The following is a 21,767-nucleotide window of genomic DNA, read 5'->3' as shown; positions in this document are numbered from 1 at the left end:
GTGTACAGTCCATCCAAACAATTTTGAATGATCTTACCTGAGACTGCTTCTGCATGAGGTCAAAGGTTCAACATCATTTGAGGACTTGTGAACAGTGGATGCCACAATCTGTGAAAATTAAAAATAGGCTTGCCAGCTCAGAGGACTCCTGGAGGAGGATACACACTGGAACAGCACATTGGAGGAGGCAGCTGCAACTCGATCACCATGGATGTTACAAAACTTGTTTGCCATCATGTTGCAGACACGTGCAATGTCAAATCCTCAACAACTGTGGGACAACAAGGAGAATCTGGCAGAGGACATTTTGCATCACACACAAGTACAAAATCCTAACATGGAACTGGACAACAGTGATGCCATCTTCAATCAAGCTCTCATTATCATTGAAGACAAGATCAAGGTTTTGGGTGGCTCTGACCTCAAAACTTTTGGCCTTCCTGACCTTCAACCAGACAATGACAATGAGCTCACAAATTAAATTTTGAGAGAGACCAGCTACAACATGGAACAGCTTGCTGAATACATGCAGGAGAATGAGCCATGTCTGATCCCAGAACGAAGAGAAGCCTTCAATAAGATTACACAAGCAGTTTTCAATGGGAGTGGTGGCACTTTCTTTTTCGATGCCCCCGGTGGAACTGGCAAAGCTTTTCTCATCAATCTTCTTTTGGCAACAATCCAGCAGAGAAAGATGAGTGCCCTTGCAGTGGTATCATCAATTATTGCTGCCACACTGTTGGCAGTGGGAATAACTGCTTACTCAGTCTTCAAGATACCCTTAAATATGGCAAGTATGGAGGCACCAACCTGCAACATTGGCAGGGGTACTAACAAAGCTAAGCTCCTTCAGGAGTGCTGGCTCTGTCTGGGATAAGTGTACAATTTCTCACAAAGCTGACTTGAAGGCTCTTAATCACACTAAGCAAGATCTTCGACATGATGACAGAAGAATGGGTGGAGTGACTGGTGTTGGCTTGGGATTTTCGACAGACACTGCCAGTCATTCCACATGGAACCAAAGCTGATGAACTGCAGACCTGCCTCAAAGCCTCGTACGTTTGGAACAACATTCAGCGACTCAGCTTAATGACCAACATGCGAGTGCTTCTAACAGGTGATTCATCTGCTGTGGAGTTTGCTGCAAGCCTGCTAAAACTGGGAAATGGAGCCATGGCATCTGAGAATCAATATGAAACTAGATATCTCAACAAACAACATGGGGAAAATAGTTGGAACACTTCAACAACTACAAGATGCAGTGTTTCCAATTGCTGCATATAACTTCTGTGACCACAACTGTCTTTGCCAAAGAGCAACCTCAGCACCGAAAAATGATGCAGCCAATTCCACAAACAGAGGCATTCTTACACAGTTACCTGGCAATGTACAAATGTACAAGTCAGTTGACACTGTACCAGACAAATGAAGCAGTCCACAACCCCACAGAATTTCTTAATTTTCTGGAACTCCCAAGTGTGCCTCCACACAATCTGCAGCTCAAGATTTGTGCACCCATTATGCTCATCAGGAATCTGGACCTACCAACACTCTGCAATGGAATGTGAGTTTGGCTGTCAAGAAGGTTATGCCACATGTCATTGAAGCCACAATCATGACTGGCCATGCAGCAGGACAGGATGTCTTCATTTCAGGCATTCCAATCATCCCCTCTGACTTGTCATTTAAATTTAAAAGGCCCCAGTTCCCTGTCTGCCTCAGTTTTGCCATGAGCATCAACAAGGCACAAGGACAACCGTTCAAAGTTGTTGGCCTCAACTTGCAAAGTCCTTGCTGTGGTGTCGTGATAGTGGTGCTTCGAAGGCAGACACGAGCGGGGGAAACAGTCCAACCCGGCTTTGTTGCACGAGCGGGAGCGTACGTTGCCCGTAACTCCCCTTTATTACGTACTCAATGCACTCTACAAGCCACAGCGACTACGGCAACCACTATAATGCCTCAGGCGGCGCGCACTCCTATATCCCTTGCACGCAAGTGACCACGCACGTGACCACTCCTCCACATCATGCCCTGCCCCTGCAGGCCCGCTACACCACACTCCTCCCTCCTAAAACTATGATTATTAAATGACCATCATCATAATAACCAGAAGCAGCATAGGATACCACGATATAAAAGCAGATAAGGTACCAAAAACGATAATCGCCTCAAAAAGAAAAAGCATAAGCACATCACACCATATAACATATCGATGCGAGCGAGTGGAGCTGCAACGGCCAGGTTCCGAAGACTGAGTTGCACAATGAACCCACAAAACCCTGACTGTGTCACAGATATCAAGAAGCAAGGCAAGAAGCACAGCATCACTACGCAGCCAAAAGCGTCCCCAGGCGGCTCATGCTTACACGCCCTCCGGCGAGGTCGCGGCGACCTCCCGAGCAAACCTCCCCCGGCACCATCAAACGCCTCTGGCCGACAAGGCGGCACATCTCCCCCAGCCAGACCTGAAGCAGATAAACATTCCAAGGCCGGAAGGCCGCTGTCTGGAAACTGTGGCGCCACTGCCAAACCCGACTGACCTTGGGTGGGGACGCTGAACAGCGCCGTCGGCTGGACGCACCAAATACCCCATAACAACCCACACACTACAATCAGTTGAGATTCCAACGTACGTCCAAACGGCCTCGGGCGAGAACAGAGAGTTGCGCCCCAGGCGCCAGGCACGTCTGACCTTGCCGAAATCAGAGGTGGGGGTAACGCTGAACAGCGAACCAGCCCCGGCTCCGAGTCGATCTCTGAGACCCACACGGCAATTAGACGGTAGCAATTCCATACAAACCACACATCAAACCCAGGCTCGTCATAAATCAATAAGAACATCATTTGTGCAATTGCAAACTCCTTTTTTCGTACAGCGCGTTCTTCCGATAAAATCCCCGCATACGACAAAGCAACAACCCGTGGCCCGTGACAGCGGGAGGCCAATAAAACCTCTTTATTTGCCATGATCGCTCCCAAAGCCTTCACATCACATTGATTATAACGAAAATCCCATCGATTGATGCCAGCCAAACATATTCTCACAATGAACTGTCGGCATTTATTTCAACAACGTTAAACTGCATCACTTGAGCAATGAAAATCAAATACGCAATGAACAGCAACCCATGAACCACATCACGTGTCCGTCTCCCGGTTGTCGTCGCGACGTTGCGATGACCTGCTTGTCGTCGACAGTCGCGATCCGCGAACTTCTTGAACGCGACGGGCTCGGTACAACTCCCCGTTGAAATCGCCTGACCGACACAGGCGCGCATTGCATCATGAGCACAGCTGAAGCGCGAGAGCTCATCGCGAGAGCTGGCATGGCTCCCGTTGCTCCCGAACCGCACATCAACGTTGCAGGAAGCAACGAACGGCAGCTCACGTTGCATCGTCGCGTCCCCCGTCGCCGGAACCTCACCCTCGCGTCTCGAGGGAGGCCCGGGCCCACACGGAGGTACGTGACGCGAGGGAGGCACAGGTGCACCTGGAGGTACGAACTCCGAAACAGGAACTGTGAGCCCCTCCCCTCGCACCACGAACCGCGGGAACGCACCCCGCTGACCCCGCTGGGCAACCAAGACATGTGCCCCGCCAACCGCCGGCAGCGCTTCATCGGCATACGCGTGCGGTGCGAGGGTAGCACGAGCGGACTCAACTCGACACCCGATCAGTGCCCCGATCACTTCGACCTCCATTGGCATTGTTCCTGCCACCGTCGGACCAACTGAAACCAGGCTCAACATGGGCAGCATCAGTGCCCCGGTCACCTCGACCTCCCTTGCCATTGATCTTGTCACCTCCGGACCAATTGAAGGCAGGTTTAACACGGGCAGCATCAGTGCCCCGGTCACCTCAACCTCCCCTGCCATTGGTCTTGTCACCTCCGGACCAATTGAGGGCAGGTTCAACATCGGCAGTATCTCCCGTTCCGGGTCGCTGGGATCTCTGTACTCAGGCTGCAAGACTCGACCCGGGGTGTTAAAGTGTACGCCATGTACCGAACACCGTACCGGCAGTAGGTCTTGACCCGGGACGCAAGGGTGGCTTCGTACACCGCCATCCATGACCGTTATGATGGCCGATGACTCTCGGCACACACACCGTAGACGTCCCCGAGTGCTCAGACCGCCGTCCGATTGACTGCATTGCAACGCTCGGCCATGACCCGTGCCGAAGACCGTGCGCGCGGTCGTGCGCGCCTGGAACACCGCGCTGACTTCCGAATCATCTGCTGCGCACCGACCATCGAGACCCCGGACATTCCTCAGAGCTTGCACGATGTCCGACGCCGCGTCCGAGCTGAACTGCGTGTCCTCGTTCTTTAGCCGTGACCTCGCAGAAACCATTCCCGAGATTTGTCGTGCCTCAATTAAACGAACTCCGAGCACGGCCGTTGTCCACTCGACGTGACCGAAGTCGACTCCGACGAAGGCGGGCACGCGTCCATGCGCCGTGCCCCGACTTCCTGTCATGCCTGAGCTGGCCGTGCTGGTGAGCCTCCTGGCTCCGGAGCCTGTGCGCGCAGCGTGCGAACCTGCGATACGCTCTTCGCGATGCGCTCCTCCGGAACCTCGAACCGCGCGGGGTGCGCTGAGTTACTCGCTGCTGATCCGAACCCAACCACCCTGCACACGCCGATCCGAACAGCCTCGTCGCCAAACTGTGGTGTCGTCATAGTGGTGCTTCGAAGGCAGACACGAGCGGGGGAAACAGTCCAACCCGGCTTTGTTGCATGAGCGGGAGCGTGAGCGTACGTTGCCCGTAACTCCCCTTTATTACGTACTCAATGCACTCTACAAGCCACAGCGACTACGGCAACCACTACAATGCCTCAGGCGGCGCGCACTCCTATATCCCTTGCATGCACGTGACCACGCACGTGACCACTCCTCCACATCATGCCCTGCCCCCGCAGGCCCGCTACACCACACTTGCTTTTATCATGGTCAACTCTATGTTGGTTGTCCAGAGATGGCAATGGCAAAAAAACCTTTTCATCTTGGCACCACATGGAAAAACATGCAACATTGTCTATCGTGAAGCCCAACAACGATAAAATGTAATGTGAAATCCTCAGTGCTGAAGAAGAAACAGTGCTGGAGAAGAAGGCAGAAATAGGAAAGAGAAGAAAGGCAGAAAGAGAAACACAGAAGGAGGGAGGCAGAAGGAGGAGGAAGACAGAAGAACAATGAAAAAACAGACAACAAAGAAGAAAGGAAGGAGAGGTAGATAGAAGAAGAACAAGAAAGGAAGGAGAGTTAGATACAAGAATAAGAAGAAGAAGAAGAAGAAGAAGAAGAAGAAGAAGAATTAGAAGAAGAAGAAGAAGAAGAAGAAGAAGAAGAAGAAGAAGAAGAGCAGAAGGACAGGAAAATAGAAGTGCACAAAGATGACAAAAAAACAAGGCATAACAAAAATCTAGAGCAGCAGAAACTCCACAACATGAAGAAGCTAGACAGGAAGCAAACACAGCAGCAATGAATGCTTCCAGTGCAACTGAAACTTCTCAACTATAAAAAGCAAGATTAGAAGCAAACACAGCAACAATGAATGCATTCTGCCGTCGCATACCTGCGATCTCCCAATCATCGTGTTGTACTTTAGTCGGTTGTCCATACTATCTGGTTCAGGAGGATACAGTTCAAGCCTACAAAACCTTTGCCGCCCCTGTGTGAAGCTGAGCCATTGCCGTAAAATACAAAACACACAGGAAATGGCGCTTTTATATTGAGACATGGTGATGATGGCCATGTTTACCCCTCGACCAGTCAAAGATCCCATGAAGGGTTAAACACAGCAAGGTAAGCTTTGGTCTTATTTGTTCTCGTTCTCTCTCTCTCTCTCTCTCTCTCTCTCTCTCTCTCTCTCTCTCTCTCTCTCTCTCGTTCTCTCTCTCGTTCTCTCTCTCGTTCTCTCTCGTTCTCTCTCGTTCTCTCTCTCGTTCTCTCTCGTTCTCTCTCGTTCTCTCTCTCGTTCTCTCTCGTTCTCTCTCTCTCGTTCTCTCTCTCTCTCTCTCGTTCTCTCTCTCTCTCTCTCGTTCACTCTCTCTCTCTCTCTCTCGTTCTCTCTCTCTCTCTCTCTCTCTCTCTCTCTCTCTCTCTCTCTCTCTCTCCCACGCTTCTCTCCTTCTCTCTCAATCTCCATATATATATCTCTATCTCTATCTCTCTCTCTCTCTCTCTCTCTCTCTCTCTCTCTCTCTCTCTCTCTCTCTCTCTCTCTCTCTCTCTCTCTCTCTCTCTCTCTCTCTCTCTCTCTCCTTCCCCTCTCTCTTCAATCTCTCCACCCCTCCCTTTAGTTTCCCGTCAGCGAAGCGACGGGTTGTATTTGCTGGTGTTTAATATTTAAAGCAGTGTGTATTGGAACATTATCACCTTGGAAAATGGCACCATGTTCAGTAAACAAAGTTTGTATCATGGGATGTCATTGATCACCAAGCATGGCTTCTCAGCACCCATAAGAATGGATTCCCCTTGTGCCCCTCATAGAAAGGGAAAGTGGTGCAAATTATTAACTTTGACAAACTACTTAATGATAACCAATTTGTGTTGAGTTACATCGATAGCATCCACCGATTGTCCTCGACAGAAAGTCCGTGATCATATTCTTTTGATTAATGTTCGATTAAACGTGGCAATAATTTCTAATTTGGCCAAGGTGCAGGCAATAACTGACCTATTATTCACAAAGGAAACCATGGGACATTTAATATCCATCAACTACCAGAGGTAGCAGATGGATCCTGTATAGTATAGGGCCTAGGGTTATGTTATTCCGATGGAAAGCACACAATCATGCTTTGCCCTGCATTGGAAACACTAAGGTGGCAGTTTATAGCTGGTTCGAGATTCAAACTAATGCTGGACAGACAGGTCAAAGGTGAGTATGCATACATCTCGGCTATCCTGACATCCCTTTAACATCAATCACACTGTGCCAAAACGTCACACATTCCCATTTGCCACAAAAGTGAAGCAAAAAGGAAGATTATTGCCCATTGGAAATTTCGATTTTATGCTGAGATTACAATTTAGGCTGATATTTTGATTTTGTGCCATGGGCGTAATTAATTTCCTATAGACAGCAGCTAAGTGTGCACTATAGTTTAATGGGATTAGAAATATTTTTAGCTCAAAAAAAATCTCAACAATGGAGAAATCTTTCCTTAAGGTGACTGTTTTGCCCTGATGTCCACCACCTTTTGAATGTATCTTGTAGCTGCTAGTGGTTTCCACTTGTGGATGTGAAATATGGCTGTATATTTTTATAATCACTTGTGATAGAGGCTACACAATGCAGTTACTCAATAATTCGTGAAAACACTCTACAATATCAATGACAGATTTATGCTTTTATAACGATTTAAAAAATATTGCCATGATTTGTGGCCGTTAATGCAGAAATGGGCGGCAGAAGACAACGTGAATAAATAAGAGCTACAGACAAGCCGGTAGGCAACATGGGCGGTCGCTATATTGGGTGATCGCTGGACTACCCTTATCCTCAGGTTTTAATTGCATACTAGTAAAACAGTTTTTGATGGATCGGGATAAAATCTTTTGACAAAGAGGTTGATTATAGTGCGCATAAAAGCCCTGAAGGTGATTTTTGTTTTTCGAATTTTTTTGTCGGATTTTTTCAATAAATTCAAAGTCCCGTTGCTGGGCAATGGTGGCGTCCATAGCAATAGTGCTCAAAAGCATACAACTATATCCTGGTATGAACCTACCAGTCAAGTTTCATCAAAATCGGTTGACTCCTCTGGCCTCCACAGCAGTCCATTACATACAAACAGACAGATATACAGACAGACGGAAAACCTGAGAATAAGGGTAGTCGAGCGACCACCCAAAATTAAATAACGAGCATACACGTAAATTATGTGTCTTACAGCCTGTAACAAACGGCCCATACTTCAGATTGTATCGAAGGCTGATTAATTACATAACTCGCATCTTCTTCCTAAAATATGCAATTTGGTATTTGTCTGTCTGTCTGCATTTTTGACCACAATACATTCGGTCTTTACTTATAAAATCACAGCCAAACTTGACAGGAGGAATAAGAGTCATACGATGGAGGTTGTAACGATTTAACTTACCCCATTCGCAAAGAGAGATTTTTACCTTTGGTGAACTCCATGTTGAGGTGTAGAAAAGGTTATCATTGTGTTCATGGGGCACACCTTCCGGACATCAATATTATTATGACCACAAAAGATTGAGTCAATTCTGTCCAACATAGTTACCTTCTCAAACAGTCGCCATTAAACTGGAAGAAGTTTGGAGGAAACGTGACGTGATTAAAGCATTCGATACTTTTTGCGTCTCCCTCAGATGAGTGAATCAGAGCCATCTCATTCCACCCTCAAGATGTCTGTGACTCGCTAGTATCTCTCCCTGGCTACTTCCTCCTCCGATATGACAGAATTGAGCCTCGTCCTGGTGGAGGAGTTGCTATCTTCATCAACGACTCTAATCCTCACAATCCATGCACCACCATCACCCCCACACCCCAACACCCCCAGGAATACCTCTGGCTACGGCTTCACCTCCACTCCCATCTCATGTTGAAATGTGTTTATGTGTGTTTTGTACCGTCCAACAAACAGTGATTACTCTATTTACACCTAATGATCCAAAAACAAGGACCAACTTTTATCCTCTCATCCGAACTCTCTCTTCCTCATGTGGTGACTGCAATTGTCATCATGCCAGTTGGCAGGGTGTGGGTATCTCTCTCACCTGTCAGGGAACTTTAGCAAAAGAGTTCTGCGACTCATTGGGACTGACTCAATCAGTCAACTTCCCGACCCGGATCAAAACCAACGGTACTCCATCATTTCTGGACCTGATTTCGACAAATTTCCCTGAAAATATCTGCTGCTCCAATCGGCTCTTCTGACCACATGCTTGTCAAAGGAGACATCTCTCTGGCTGTTATTAGAGAACCATCTAAGCACCATCGAGTCTGGCATTTCACTCTGCCTGACTGGCATGGTCTTCAAGCAGCCAACAAACTTCTAGACTGATCTCCCATCGCGACTATCTCCAACACCAACTTGTCCTGGGAATTCTTTCAAAGAAACTTGCTCTCTCTCTCATGCACAGATTTATACCATCTTGTCTTCAGTTGTCATACCCTTCCTCTCATCCATGGTTCACTGAAGCTTGTGGCGAGGCAGTTGTCCTGAAACAACTTGCCTTTGCCTCAGGGAAAGCAAATCCAACTGAGGGTAATCTTGGTTCCTTCCATAAAGCTCGGAACAAGTGTGTATCTACTCTCAGGAGAGCCAGAAAACAACATCTTTCTCATCTCAAGTCTGAACTCTCAAACCTCTCTCCCTCCTCAAAATCCTGGTGGCATCTAATCAAATCTGTTTGTGGTGTATGTTTCCCCTCCAACCCCTCCCTTACCTTAAATGGCTGCAGTGCTGACACTGCGCATGAAAAGAATGAATGCCTAAACTCGGTGTTTGCATGTAAATCTTGTGTCCGAAACCAATCACTTTCTGTTCCCACTTTACACAGTCACACCGGGCTGTCCCTGGACTCTGTGTCCTTTTCTTCTGACAAAGTGGAGAGAGTGCTGTCAAACCTCGATTCAGATTCTGCAACCGGTCGAGACGGCATCAGCCCAAGTGTTGCAAAAACCTGCTCCTCCGCTCTTGCTCACCATGTCTCTGTTTTATTCACCCTCTCATTTGCTCAAGGTCATCTGCCATCTGCTTGGAAATCAGCAAACATCACTGGTCTACATAAAAAGGTGCAAAAACAGATCCCTGCAACTACAGACCAATCAGCCTTCTCTCAGTCATCAGCAAGGTTATGGAATCCATCATCGCTTCAGACATGAAATCCTTCCTCTTCCCCAATGGCTTGATTTCCGATCATCAATTTGGTTTCAGACCAGGTCACTCTACACTGGATATGCTGCTTCTGCTCTCCCAACAATGGATGGAGGTCCTCAATGCCAGACATTAAATCAGAGCCATATCCCTCGACATTTCAAATGCTTTTGACACAGTCTGGCACCGTGCCCTGCTCACCAAACTCTTCCTAGGGTATCCAAGGCCATCTCTACTCATCACTCGCAGACTTCCTCTCCTGTCACAACTAACATGTGGTGCTAAATGGAGTAATCTCCGCCTCTCTTCCATTCCAGGCTGGAGTTCCTCAAAGCAGGGTTCTGGTCCTTGTTCTTTTTCTGGTTTTCATCAATGATCTCTCCCAACTCTCTGGAAAATCCTCTTTATCTCTTTGCTGATGACTCCACCCTCTGCCGTACCATCTGCCATCCCTTAGACCGGCAAGCAGCAGCTTCTTTGCTCTGGGTCTCACGATCTGCCATGATCTTTCCTGCGAAAGCCACATTTCCAACCTGGCCTCCAAAGCCAGTTGCCGACTGGGAATCTTCCGTCGTGCAAAGTCCTTGCAAGGCCCACCTGAGCTCCTGACCACATACAAAGCTTTCTTCTGCAGCCTGATGGAGTACTGCTCTCCCCTCTGGGCTGGTTGTCCTACCTAACACCTTTCTCGGCTTCACGCCATGGAAACCAAGGCATTTAGGATCATTGGTATCTCCCGCGGTGAGGTTGAGTCTTTGCCTCTCTCACCGCAGGCAGGTTGGTGGTCTTTCTGTCTTCTACCATCTCCTCTCCAGTCTCGCCCCCCTCCCCTACTGTCTGTGTTCTGTCCCCCCCACTCCCACCAATATTTCTGCAGGGAGTAAAGGTCTGCCAGCAACCCCCTTCTGATGTAACTACCAAAATCAAGAATCACGTCTCACCGTCCCTCTTTCATTCCTCTTTTTTCCCACCTTTGGAATAAACTCCCACGCTCTCTTCAATCCCACTCTTCCCTCCAGGTCTTCAAAATAGCTGTTCACCACCACCTCTTATCTTCCCCCATCCAAAACCACGATATTTTCTACCCGTTAATCCACCCCAAACCCACCTCCTTCAACTTCCCTGCCTTCCTGCACAAAAGTTCCCTGTCATGTAAGGTCTTGAACATTCCTGTGGTGTCCATCTTGTATACCCCATGTTCCACACCCCATCCATCTCCCTTCCACAGATGTCACGTCTCTGTTCCCCACTGTTTGTCCTCCCTCTCCCACCCCTCTTGTCTCCTGCTCCCCTTGTTTTGAATTGTGTGTTAGCTCTCAGAAAGCCTCGACAATGTACAAACAAACAAACAACCAAAAAAAAAAAAGTCTCCAAACATCCCTACCCTGCACTGATTCCCAAAGCGCTGGCAGAGTGAGCTTGTTTGCAGCCTTAACCCCATCCATTCGGAGTGTGTTCCATCATTATTCATCTTGCTATCACTTGCCAAGCCAGCATTCCCTTGTCACCCATTTCATTGGAGTGCTTGTTTAAGTGCTTAAAATTAAGTGAGCCACTTGGCGAGCACTCGACAAGCTGATTGGCAATGGAACACACCCCTTCTGAACACGTCGATCTTCAGTTGACAAGATTATAATATTTTTGAGCTTGAAGTCGAGCTTCTTCACTGTCTTCAGCAGTTTCATCAAGTCCTCTTTACTTTCTGCCAAAAGAGTAGTATCATCAGCATACATTAGGTTGTTGATACATCTTCCTCCAATCCTGACTCCAGCCTCCATGTCATCGAAGTTATATTTTTTGTAAAAATTATACTAACCACAAATTAATCGGTCAATTCCATCCAATTATTATGGCATAATGATTATAATATTAACACGGGGGGTGGGCAGGATGGCCTTGAGCTTTGCACACTCTCCTCCAAGCTGTCTGGCCTGGGTTCAAATCCTGACCCAGCTGTCATCTCGGTGTTTCACAGGCAGGGTGATTCATCAATGTGTGCCATTTCTCGGATGGATGTTAAACTGGCATCCCATCTGTCAGCATTAGTGGGTGGACTTTCAAGAACCAACAGTGTCCTTCACGTCAAGCTTCACCAGGCCAACCCTACAAGAACGTGGGACTAATTGTGACTGTTAAACAATAAGGATATTAACAAGCCACCGTCCACAAATGATCCCCTTCCACCCCCCCCCCACCCCTCTGAGTGGTTGTTTTTAGTAATATAAAATAAACTAACATAACTCCGGTATGGTACAAAATGTCAATAAGTGTACAAAAGCCACGACCGGGCAACTCTCACACCATAATTATCGGCGTTACATCAGCTCAATCCATGAGTGCGTTTGTGAGAACATGGCTTGACAAGATGCACAGGTAACACACCTGTCAGGAGCAGTGAAGCAAAAAAGACAGGCTTTAGGAAATCGAAAGGGGTTGCCTGGTTGTTACGGTTAGGAACTTGCTGAGAGTCGCTGAATTTGTTTACACTCCAGCAACATGGGAATGTGTTTGGCTAACAAGATAGCCCAATAAGGTATGATCGCTCTGAAAGCAAAACTTTGCTCGGCAAGGCCTATTCAAAAGATGGCCTATTCAAATTCAAGGCCTATTCAACAATCTATAATTATTCCCTCCGCCATCGAAGGTGGAAGGAGTTTATGTTTTCACCACTGTCTGTTGTCTGTTTGTTTGTCTGTTCGTGCAGAATATCTCAAATAGTTTTGGACGGATTCGGATGAAATTTGGTGGACAAGCTGGTTGTGCGACAAGGACGAACTGATTCGATTTTGGTGAAGATCCGGATGGGACATTTATTTAATTTTTTGAGTGGTTCTTCACCATCGAGAGATAGGGCGTAACCGATATATATATATATATATATATATATATATATATATATATATATATATATATATATATATATATATATATATATATATATATATATATATATATATATATATATATATTAAGATATGTCAAAAAGTTGTGGACGGATTCGTACGAAACTTTATGGACAGGTTGGGTGTGTGACAAAGACGAATCGATTTGATTTTGGTGAATATCTGGATCCAGATCCGGTAACAAGGTTAATTTAATTTTTAAAGTGAGAGATTTTTTTTTTCTTCACCATTGAGAGAAAGGGCCAAAAACGATATATTTATTGGGCTTGACATGTTCTTATGTATCAGACATTGTGCGGCGGAGGTATGCGCTCGACCGAGTGCCCTTCTAGTTTTTACCTGTGTTTTCACTGAACCACGAGTATAATACGGTACAAGAGGAACCCATTTGAAGATCCCTTATATCACAGGGTTGCAAAATTTTCTGATGATTCTAAATATTGTTGTCGTATAAGTGGGGAGATATGCATCTGGTGCGAACCCTCACCACCCCCCCCTTTCTCCCCGCTGCCGATATAGCCTATCGGTCCGGGTTATATATTCAGGATCCCCATCATCTGCATCTGATTCGTCTGGTTGGTGGATGTACCCCCCTATGTACCCTCCGGAAAATTTAACGACACACATTTGTATACGCCTAAAGGTATCTACTAACCAATTTCAGATGATCTCATCAAAACTAACTGCACCACATGGGTTGTACGGTGACCATCTTAGATTTTGTTGTGTGCGAATGGCTAAAGCTAAGGATTTCCAGAACTTTTGAACTAGACATAGTGAGACAAATAAACCCACTTTTACATATGACGTTTGGAAGCACCATTTTTGAGATTTGAGCATGTTTTGTGTGTCAAATCATTGAAGATATGGGAGAAAAATGCAAATTGGACGAGAATTCTCCATATCTCCTGGGATTGTGCCTTGCTGACCCATGTCCGATGAGGCTAACGGTGGTCATTCACTCTGGAAACTGACCAATAGTTTGTGTAGATGTGCTTCTTTTTTTGTAAACAATGGTGAGGCTCGTAAAATAGCAAAACATGAAATGTATAACAAATGGAGCAGGAGATAAGAGGGGCAGGAGAGGAAACACAAAACAGTGGGGAACAGAAACATGAGGAGATCTGGGGAAGGGAGAGGGATGGGTTAGGGTACATAGGGTCAACAAGATGGACATGACAGGAACTTTCAGGAAGGAAAACAGGGAATTTGAAGGAGGTGGGTCTGGAGTGGATTAACAGGGGTAGAAAAGATCATGGTTTTGGATTGGAGGGGGGGGGGAGATAAGACATGGTGTTAAACAGCTGTTTTGAGACCTGGAGGGAAGGGTGGGATTGAATAGAGTGTGGGAGTTTGCTCCAGGGGTGGACAAAAAAGAGGAATGAAAGCTTGAAAATGAGCAGTGATTCTTGATTTTGGTAGTTACATCAGCAGGGGGTTGCTGGCAGACCTGAAGCTCCCTGCAGAAATATTGGGGGGGGAGGAGACAGAATGCAGACAGAGCAAGGGGGTAGGCTGGAGAAGAGAGTGTAGAAGACAGAAGGACCACCGACGTGCCTGCGGTGACAGAGTGAGTGACGCAAAGACTCAGCCTCATCGTCGGAGATGCCAATGATCCTAAATGCCTTGGTTTCCACAGCATGTAGATCAAAAAGGTGTGAGATGGGAGCACCATACCAGAGTGGAGAGCAGTACTCCATGAGGTTGCATATAAAGCTTTGTATGTGGACAAGAGCTCAGGTTTACCAAGGAAGGACTTTGAACGCTGGAGGATGCCCAGTCGGCGATTGGCTTTGGAGGCCAGCTTGGAAATGTGGCTTTTCCAGGAAAGATCATGGCAGATAGTGAGACCCAAAAGGTTGAATGAAAGGACTTATTTAAACGAATTGTTTAGAAAGTAGATTGGGGGGGGTGCCAATATTACTTTCAGAGAGACATGGTGAGAGTGAGAGATTTGTCAGGAATGAAAGACATGTACCATGTATTGGACCTGTTTGTGATTTTATCTAGATCTGCAAAGTGTGAAAAAGCTGCTGCATGCTGATCAGAGGGATAAGAGATGGTTCAGCAGAGGGTGGAGTCAACAGCAAAGAGAGAAAGAGGATTTTCCAAGGAATCTGAGAGATCATTGATGAAAGCCAGAAAAAGCACAGGGCCAAGAGCACAGCCTTGATGCACTCCAGCCTGGACAGGAAGAGGAGGAGGAGATTGGGACCATACTCTGTGCAGAGCATTAGTGCTGCTTAAGCAGTCTCCTTGGCTATTGGGCACAATCCTGGACGGATCACCACTCCGACAAGGTATACCAGCATGCTAGTACTCATTTTGCCGATCACAGAAGGATGACGGGCCGAGTATTAATTCGATGACGGGCCGAGTAATACCAGGGCCCACCTGGTATTAATTCAACAGCTGAGTGGGATTTGAACTCTGGACCATAGGATCCAAAGCCCACCACCCTCACCATTAAGCCAACACCAGGCATGAATTGGATGAGTGGACAACTGAAGAAGAGACAGGAAGAGGGGATGAGAGAATTCATTTAAGGGCCACATATTGACTGACGGGAGAGGAAATCTGTGAGCCATGAGTGGAGATCGCCGTGGATACCATTGGAAGAGAGTTTGGTAAGCTGGGTGGGGTGCCAGACAATATCGAAAACAAGCGATGTGTCTAGGGATATGGCTCTGATCTCATGTCTGGCATTGATGATCTACATCCTTGTTGGGAAAGCAGAAGCAGCATATCTTGGGTAGAGTGACCCGATCTGAATCCAAATTGATGATCGGAAATCAAAGCATTGGAGAAGAGGAAGGATTTAATGTCTGAAGCCATGATGGATTCCATAACGTTGCTGATGATTGGGAGAAGGCTACTTGGTCTATAGATGTAAGGATCATGCCTGGTGTTGGCATAATGGTTGGGGTGGTGGGATTGGGATCCAAGGATCTTGAGTTAAAATCCTGCTCAGCTGTTGAATTAATAGCATGTGGGGTTGACTCTGCCTGTCATCCCATCTGAGGTCAGCAAAATGAGTGCCAGCCTGCTGGTATACTGTGTTGGAGCGGAGACCCATCCAGAATTGTGCCCAATAGCCCAGGGGACTGCTTATGTAGCACCAATGCTCTGCATAGACTACGGTCCCAACGGATGGATGGATGTAAGGATCAGTTTTTGCACCTTTTCATGGAGAGCAGATATGTTTGCTGATTTCCAAGCAGATGGCAGATGACCTTGAGTAAATGAGTGTGAAGAGAACAGAGAGAGGGTGAACAAGAGCAGCAGAGCAGGTTTTTGAGACACGAGAACTGATGCCATCGAGACAGGTTGCAGAATCTGTGCCGAGGTTTGACAACAAGCTCTCCACCTTGTCAGGAGAAAAGGACACCGAGTCCACGAACAGCTGGGTGCAACTGGGTAAGGCGGATACAGAAAGCAATGGGTTTGGGAGATAATATTTAGAAGCAAACAGATAAATTAGGCATTCAGCCTTTTCACGTGTAGTGCCAGCTGTGCAGCCATTTGAGGTCAGCGAAGGGATGGAGGGGGAACACACACCAGAAACAGACTGAACTAGATGCCAACAGGATTGGGAGGAGGGAGAGAGAGGTTTGAGAGTTTCGACTTGAGATTGGAAACATGTTGTTTCCTGGCTCTCCTGATGGGAGACACACACTTGTTCCGAGCTTTGTGGAAGGAAATGAGATTGCCCTCAGTCGGATTTGCCTTCCATGAGGTGCAGGCAAGTTGTTTTAGGACAACTGCCTCACCATAAACTTCAATGGACGATGGGTGGAAGGAGGGTAGGACAACTGAAGACGAGATAGGATAAATCTGTGCATGAGAGAGAGCAAGTTCTTTGAAAGAATTCCAAGGATGAATTGATGTCGGAGAGAGTAGAAATGGTAGACCAGTCTTGAAGTTTTATGGCTGCTTGAAAACCCTGCCAGTCGGCCTGAGTGAAATGCCAGACTCGTCGGTGATGAGGTGGTTCTTTAATAAAGGCCAGAGAGATGTCCACTTTAACAAGAATATGGTCAGATGAACCGATTGAAGCAGATGACGAATAGCAGACATTTTCGGGGAAATTTGTCAAAATCAAATCCAGAAGGGATGGAGTACCGTTGGCTGAGAACCAGTTTGGGAAGTTTACAGATTGTGTCAGTCTCAATGAGTCACATCAATCCTTTGCTGAAGTGCCATGGCAGGTGAGAAAGGAACCCACACCCAACCAACTGGCATGATGCCAATTGAAGTCACCGCATATGAGGAAGAGAGAGTTTGGCTGAGTGGATAGAAGTTGGTCCATGTTTTCGGCAAGCGAGGTGTAAATGGAGTCATCACTGTTTGGTGGAGGGTACAACACACATATAAACATGAGGTGGGAGTGGAGGGGAACCCGTAGCCAGAGGTATTCCTGGGGTTGTGGGGGAGTGAGGGCATGCACGGAGAGTGAGGAATAGAGTTTTTGATGAAGAGAGCAACTCCTCCACCAGGACGAGGCTCACGTCTATCATACTGGAGGATTGAGTAAATATGGTGCAAAACTAAGGAGTCAGAGCTGTCTTGAAGGATGAAAATTGCTGTTAGGCAGATTATGTCTTTTTTGTTCGTGGCGACTTCGCTGGAGAGATCAGTCAGATTAGAGCAAAGGCTTCAGATGTTTGAGGTCCACAATGTGAAGGAAGGGGAAGGGGAAGGTGAGGAGACTTTGGATGCAGGGGAAGGGAGGCAAGGGGTGTGTAGGAGATTGCAGAAGAACTAAAAGAGACGGTTAGATGTGGAGAAGGACAAAGAGCTAGGTGGTGAATGGATGAGTGGGGAGTAATAAGAGAGGGGGAAAAGGGAAGTAGGAGATTGGAGGAGGTTGGGGAATGAGTTGGAAGAGGGAGGGTAGGGGAAGGAGGCAGCTTTGTGGATATGAGGGGGGGGTCAACTTTGATAAGGGGGACAGAGACGGGTGATTTTAAGGGGAAGGGCAAGGGGGGAGAATTGAGGGAGAATGGCTGGGGGAGATTTTTAGAAGGGTGAGGAAGAAGCTTGGAGCAGGAAGAAAGAGAAATTTGCTTTGAAGAGGAAGGAGGTGCGGTTTGAGAGGTAGGGTTGAGAGGGAAGATTTGAGGAAGAGGGGAGACGATGAGAGCAGTCACAGCCATGGGGGAGTAGGGAGAAGGGAGAGGTGGGGAGAGGGGAAGGATGAGACTTGGTAGTGGTATGGTGAAGAAGGGAGCAGGCAGGGGGTGGCACAATATTTGAGGGATTGGGAAAGGGAGAGGTGTGATGAGATTTTAGGGTTTGGGAAGAGGAGGAGGCAGCTTTGGAAGGGAGATTGTGATGGAGGAGATTTGAAAGGAAGGGGTAAGGGGAAATATTTGGAGAATGGCAAAAGGGGAGAATTGAGGGAGAAGGGAGTGGGGGGAGGTCTTGAGAAAGGTGAGGAGGAAGCTTGGGGGGGAGAGTGATGTTTTCCTTGAAGAGGGTGGAGGTGGAAAAATTGAGATGGAGGGACAAGAGTGAAGCTTTGAGAAGGAGCGGAAACATTGAGAGCAGGCACGGTCATCGGGGAGGAGAGAGAAGAGATGGGTGGGGAGAGGGGAAGGATGAGACTGGGTCGAGGTATGGGAAAGCTGCGAGTGGGTGGGGGGAGGAACAAGATTGTGGGGGAGGGGCAATAGGAAGAGGAAAGAGAAAATGAGAGGAAAGTGATGAGAGGAAAGATGAGAGCATGTTTGAAATACTGAGGAGTTTACTGAATGAGAGAGTGAGACACTTGTTCGGTTGAACTGGAGCCCATGGATGTTTGAAAACCATAGTCTGGGATACCAGAGGGGGAGCTGTTACGAAAGCAGAGGGAAATGGGGAGGAGTGAAGAGAGGAGGTAGGATGAGGGGCAAGATGGGAATAGTAAGGAGGGAGTATAGCAGGGGTGGTGTTAGGAGGTAGATTTAAGGTGGTGGGATGAATTTGCACTGAAGTTGGGGGAAAAAAACGAATGGAAGATGAACATGCATTGCAAAATGGGATTTTTAAAAATAATTTGTAGGTCAGAGATTCATTTAAATACATTGGAGGATGGATGGAGATCAGAAACATTAAGGGAATGAAGGACGGACGCATTGTAGCAGATGGAATTTTTCGACATTGAATGAAAAAAAGAGGTCAAGAAAAACTTATATTTTTGAAGAAGGAGAAGAGCACTGCAGGCAAAGGAAGTTGAAACATTTTAAGAAACCGTTAATTTTTTTGTAGATTAGGGTGGGGGGGGGCAAGGTAAAGGAAGAGTTTGAAGAAAAAAAAAATCATGAAGGTGAGTGGTGAATACGTTCACGATTAAAGTGGGATAAGAAACGTGGAAAAGTTTGACGAAGAAGGACGAGGAAGAGTCTGCACAGGAAGTCACATGATTACGGGAGAGAAAGGTGACAATGGAAAAGAGACATATTATAAACAAGCAAATACAACACGTCACTTTGCTGAGAAAGAGAGAAAGAGCATGTGTTAGGTGAGAGGGGGGAGGGGAGGCAGAGATAATGAAGAATAGGAAGCTAGGGGGGGAGGTGGGAGGAATGACACCTTACCAAATGTTTCTATTCATGGAGGGAGTGGTGTGTGTGTGTGTGTGTGTGTGTGTGTGTGTGTGTGTGTGTGTGTGTGTGTGTGTGTGTGTGTGTGTGTGTGTGTGTGTGTGTGTGTGTGTGTGTGTGTGTGTGAGAGAGAGAGAGAGAGAGAGAGAGAGAGAGAGAGAGAGAGAGAGAGAGAGAGAGAGAGAGAGAGAGAGAGAGAGAGAGAGAGAGAGAGAGAGAGAGAGAGAGAGAGAGAGAGAGAGAGAGAGAGAGAGAGAGAGAGAGAGAGAGAGAGAGAGAGAGAGAGAGAGAGAGAGAGAGAGAGAGAGAGAGAGAGAGAGAGAGAGAGAGAGAGAGAGAGAGAGAGAGAGAGAGAGAGAGAGAGAGAGAGAGAGAGAGAGAGAGAGAGAGAGAGAGAGAGAGAGAGAGAGAGAGAGAGAGAGAGAGAGAGAGACAGAGAGAGAGACAGAGAGAGAGACAGAGAGAGAGACAGAGAGAGAGACAGAGAGAGAGACAGAGAGAGAGACAGAGAGAGAGACAGAGAGAGAGACAGAGAGAGAGACAGAGAGAGAGACAGAGAGAGAGACAGAGAGAGAGACAGAGAGAGAGACAGAGAGAGAGACAGAGAGAGAGACAGAGAGAGAGACAGAGAGAGAGACAGAGAGAGAGACAGAGAGAGAGACAGAGAGAGAGACAGAGAGAGAGACAGAGAGAGAGACAGAGAGAGAGACAGAGAGAGACAGAGAGAGACAGAGAGAGACAGAGAGAGACAGACAGAGAGAGACAGAGAGAGACAGAGAGAGACAGAGACAGAGACAGAGACAGAGACAGAGACAGAGACAGAGACAGAGACAGAGACAGAGACAGAGACAGAGACAGAGAGAGAGAGAGAGAGAGAGAGAGAGAGAGAGAGAGAGAGAGAGAGAGACAGAGAGAGAGAGAGAGAGAGAGAGAGAGAGAGAGAGAGAGAGAGAGAGACACAGACACTTTTGGCCTCTTGATTGTTTGGGATCATGATGTAACAAGAGAAGTTATACCAGTACAAGCAAATGCCTGAGCATTGCCCAACAAAGAAACAAGGTAAATTAAAACTTCAATGTAAGTACATCATCAACAAGTTCACATAAGGATGTGTTCACACACCACTGTTGTGAGAACAGTGTACAATCACTGGAATTTATTTCAAGGTGCACTCGTGCTGTGACCAAGGTTTTAAAGAGATAAACAACATCGGAAACAGAATCACAACCATCTTGAAGTTTGCGTTTCCTTGACATGTATATAGCAAGCTTCGCTTCAGAGGACAAATAATTTGCTAACAGGCACTCGTATTTACGCTGGTGGAAGATGCTAAAACCGTAAACAAAACCACAACAAGTAAAAGTTAGGCCGAGTCCCCGGATAGCACGTGATAAGACTGTAAAAAGGGGTGCCAACCTTGAGCAATCAATAAAAATGTGAAAAATAGTTTCTGTGGCACCGCAGAAGGGACACAATTCTGTGTTATCGGGAGATATACGATGAGATAAAACATTGGATGGTAAAATGTAATGTGCCAGTCGCCACTGCAAATCTCCGGAGCGCTTGGCAGTGGGTGCCTTGTACATAACATGCCAGTTGATCGAAGTAGAATGAGTGGTCTGAAGCATTCTCCCCAATGTGCTTGTGGTTCCGCAGGTCTATCGGGAACAAGAGTTTTAACACACAAAGCGTAAACAGAAGATTTTTCCATCAATTTAAAGGAGGTGAAACCTTGAAAATGAAGCAAAAGCTCTGGAAAGGGATGTAGGGATAAAGAAAGGTTAGCTTCTACCTGTGGAATCCATTTCAGATTAGTTTGCTTGAAAAAGCGCAGAATCACAGAAAAGATTCTCCCAATAATTCGAATGGACCTCACTCCAGTGGCCACAGCGACGTCAGCAGCTGGCTTCCACTTATAAGGAGAAGGAGTTCTGAGATCTTTTACCTTCGTACATCCAGCATCAATAAACTTCTGCACAAGAATATAATTGCTGCAGACCCCTCCAAAAATGGGGTTTAAAAAGATAGGCTCATTTAAAAACATTTCCAGGGAGTAGTCATTGTTATTTCGGCGAACAGTGACTGCCTGCCATGCCTTCAGCATGCTTCTATAAAACAGGGGGACTGATGCTATATCAACTTTCTTGGTGTCAATAAGGAACAGTTGCTGATCGTAGCCGAGTTTCCCCGCCTGCCGAAGCAGGCAGTGAGCCAAGGCCTTCCACGAGACGTCCGTGTACAGCAGTCTGCGAAGCGAAAGGAGGCGAAAAGCCATCACCTTGCTGGTAATAGCAATCAGCCCCTGTCCTCCTTCAGCAACAGGCAAGTTTAACACACCAGGTTGGAGCCAATGCTTTCCTCCCCAAAAGAAGTCAATAAGAATTGATTGTAATTTTTTAAGAAACAAATCTGGGGGCTGCAGTGCTA

This window comes from Eptatretus burgeri, chromosome 1, assembly GCF_056783735.1.
Source record: "Eptatretus burgeri isolate ZD-2024b chromosome 1, Ebu_testis_v1, whole genome shotgun sequence".
NCBI classification, from domain to species: Eukaryota; Metazoa; Chordata; class Myxini; order Myxiniformes; family Myxinidae; genus Eptatretus; species Eptatretus burgeri.
The sequence above is the reverse complement of the archived record's forward strand: the minus strand, read 5'-3'. Positions refer to the sequence as shown.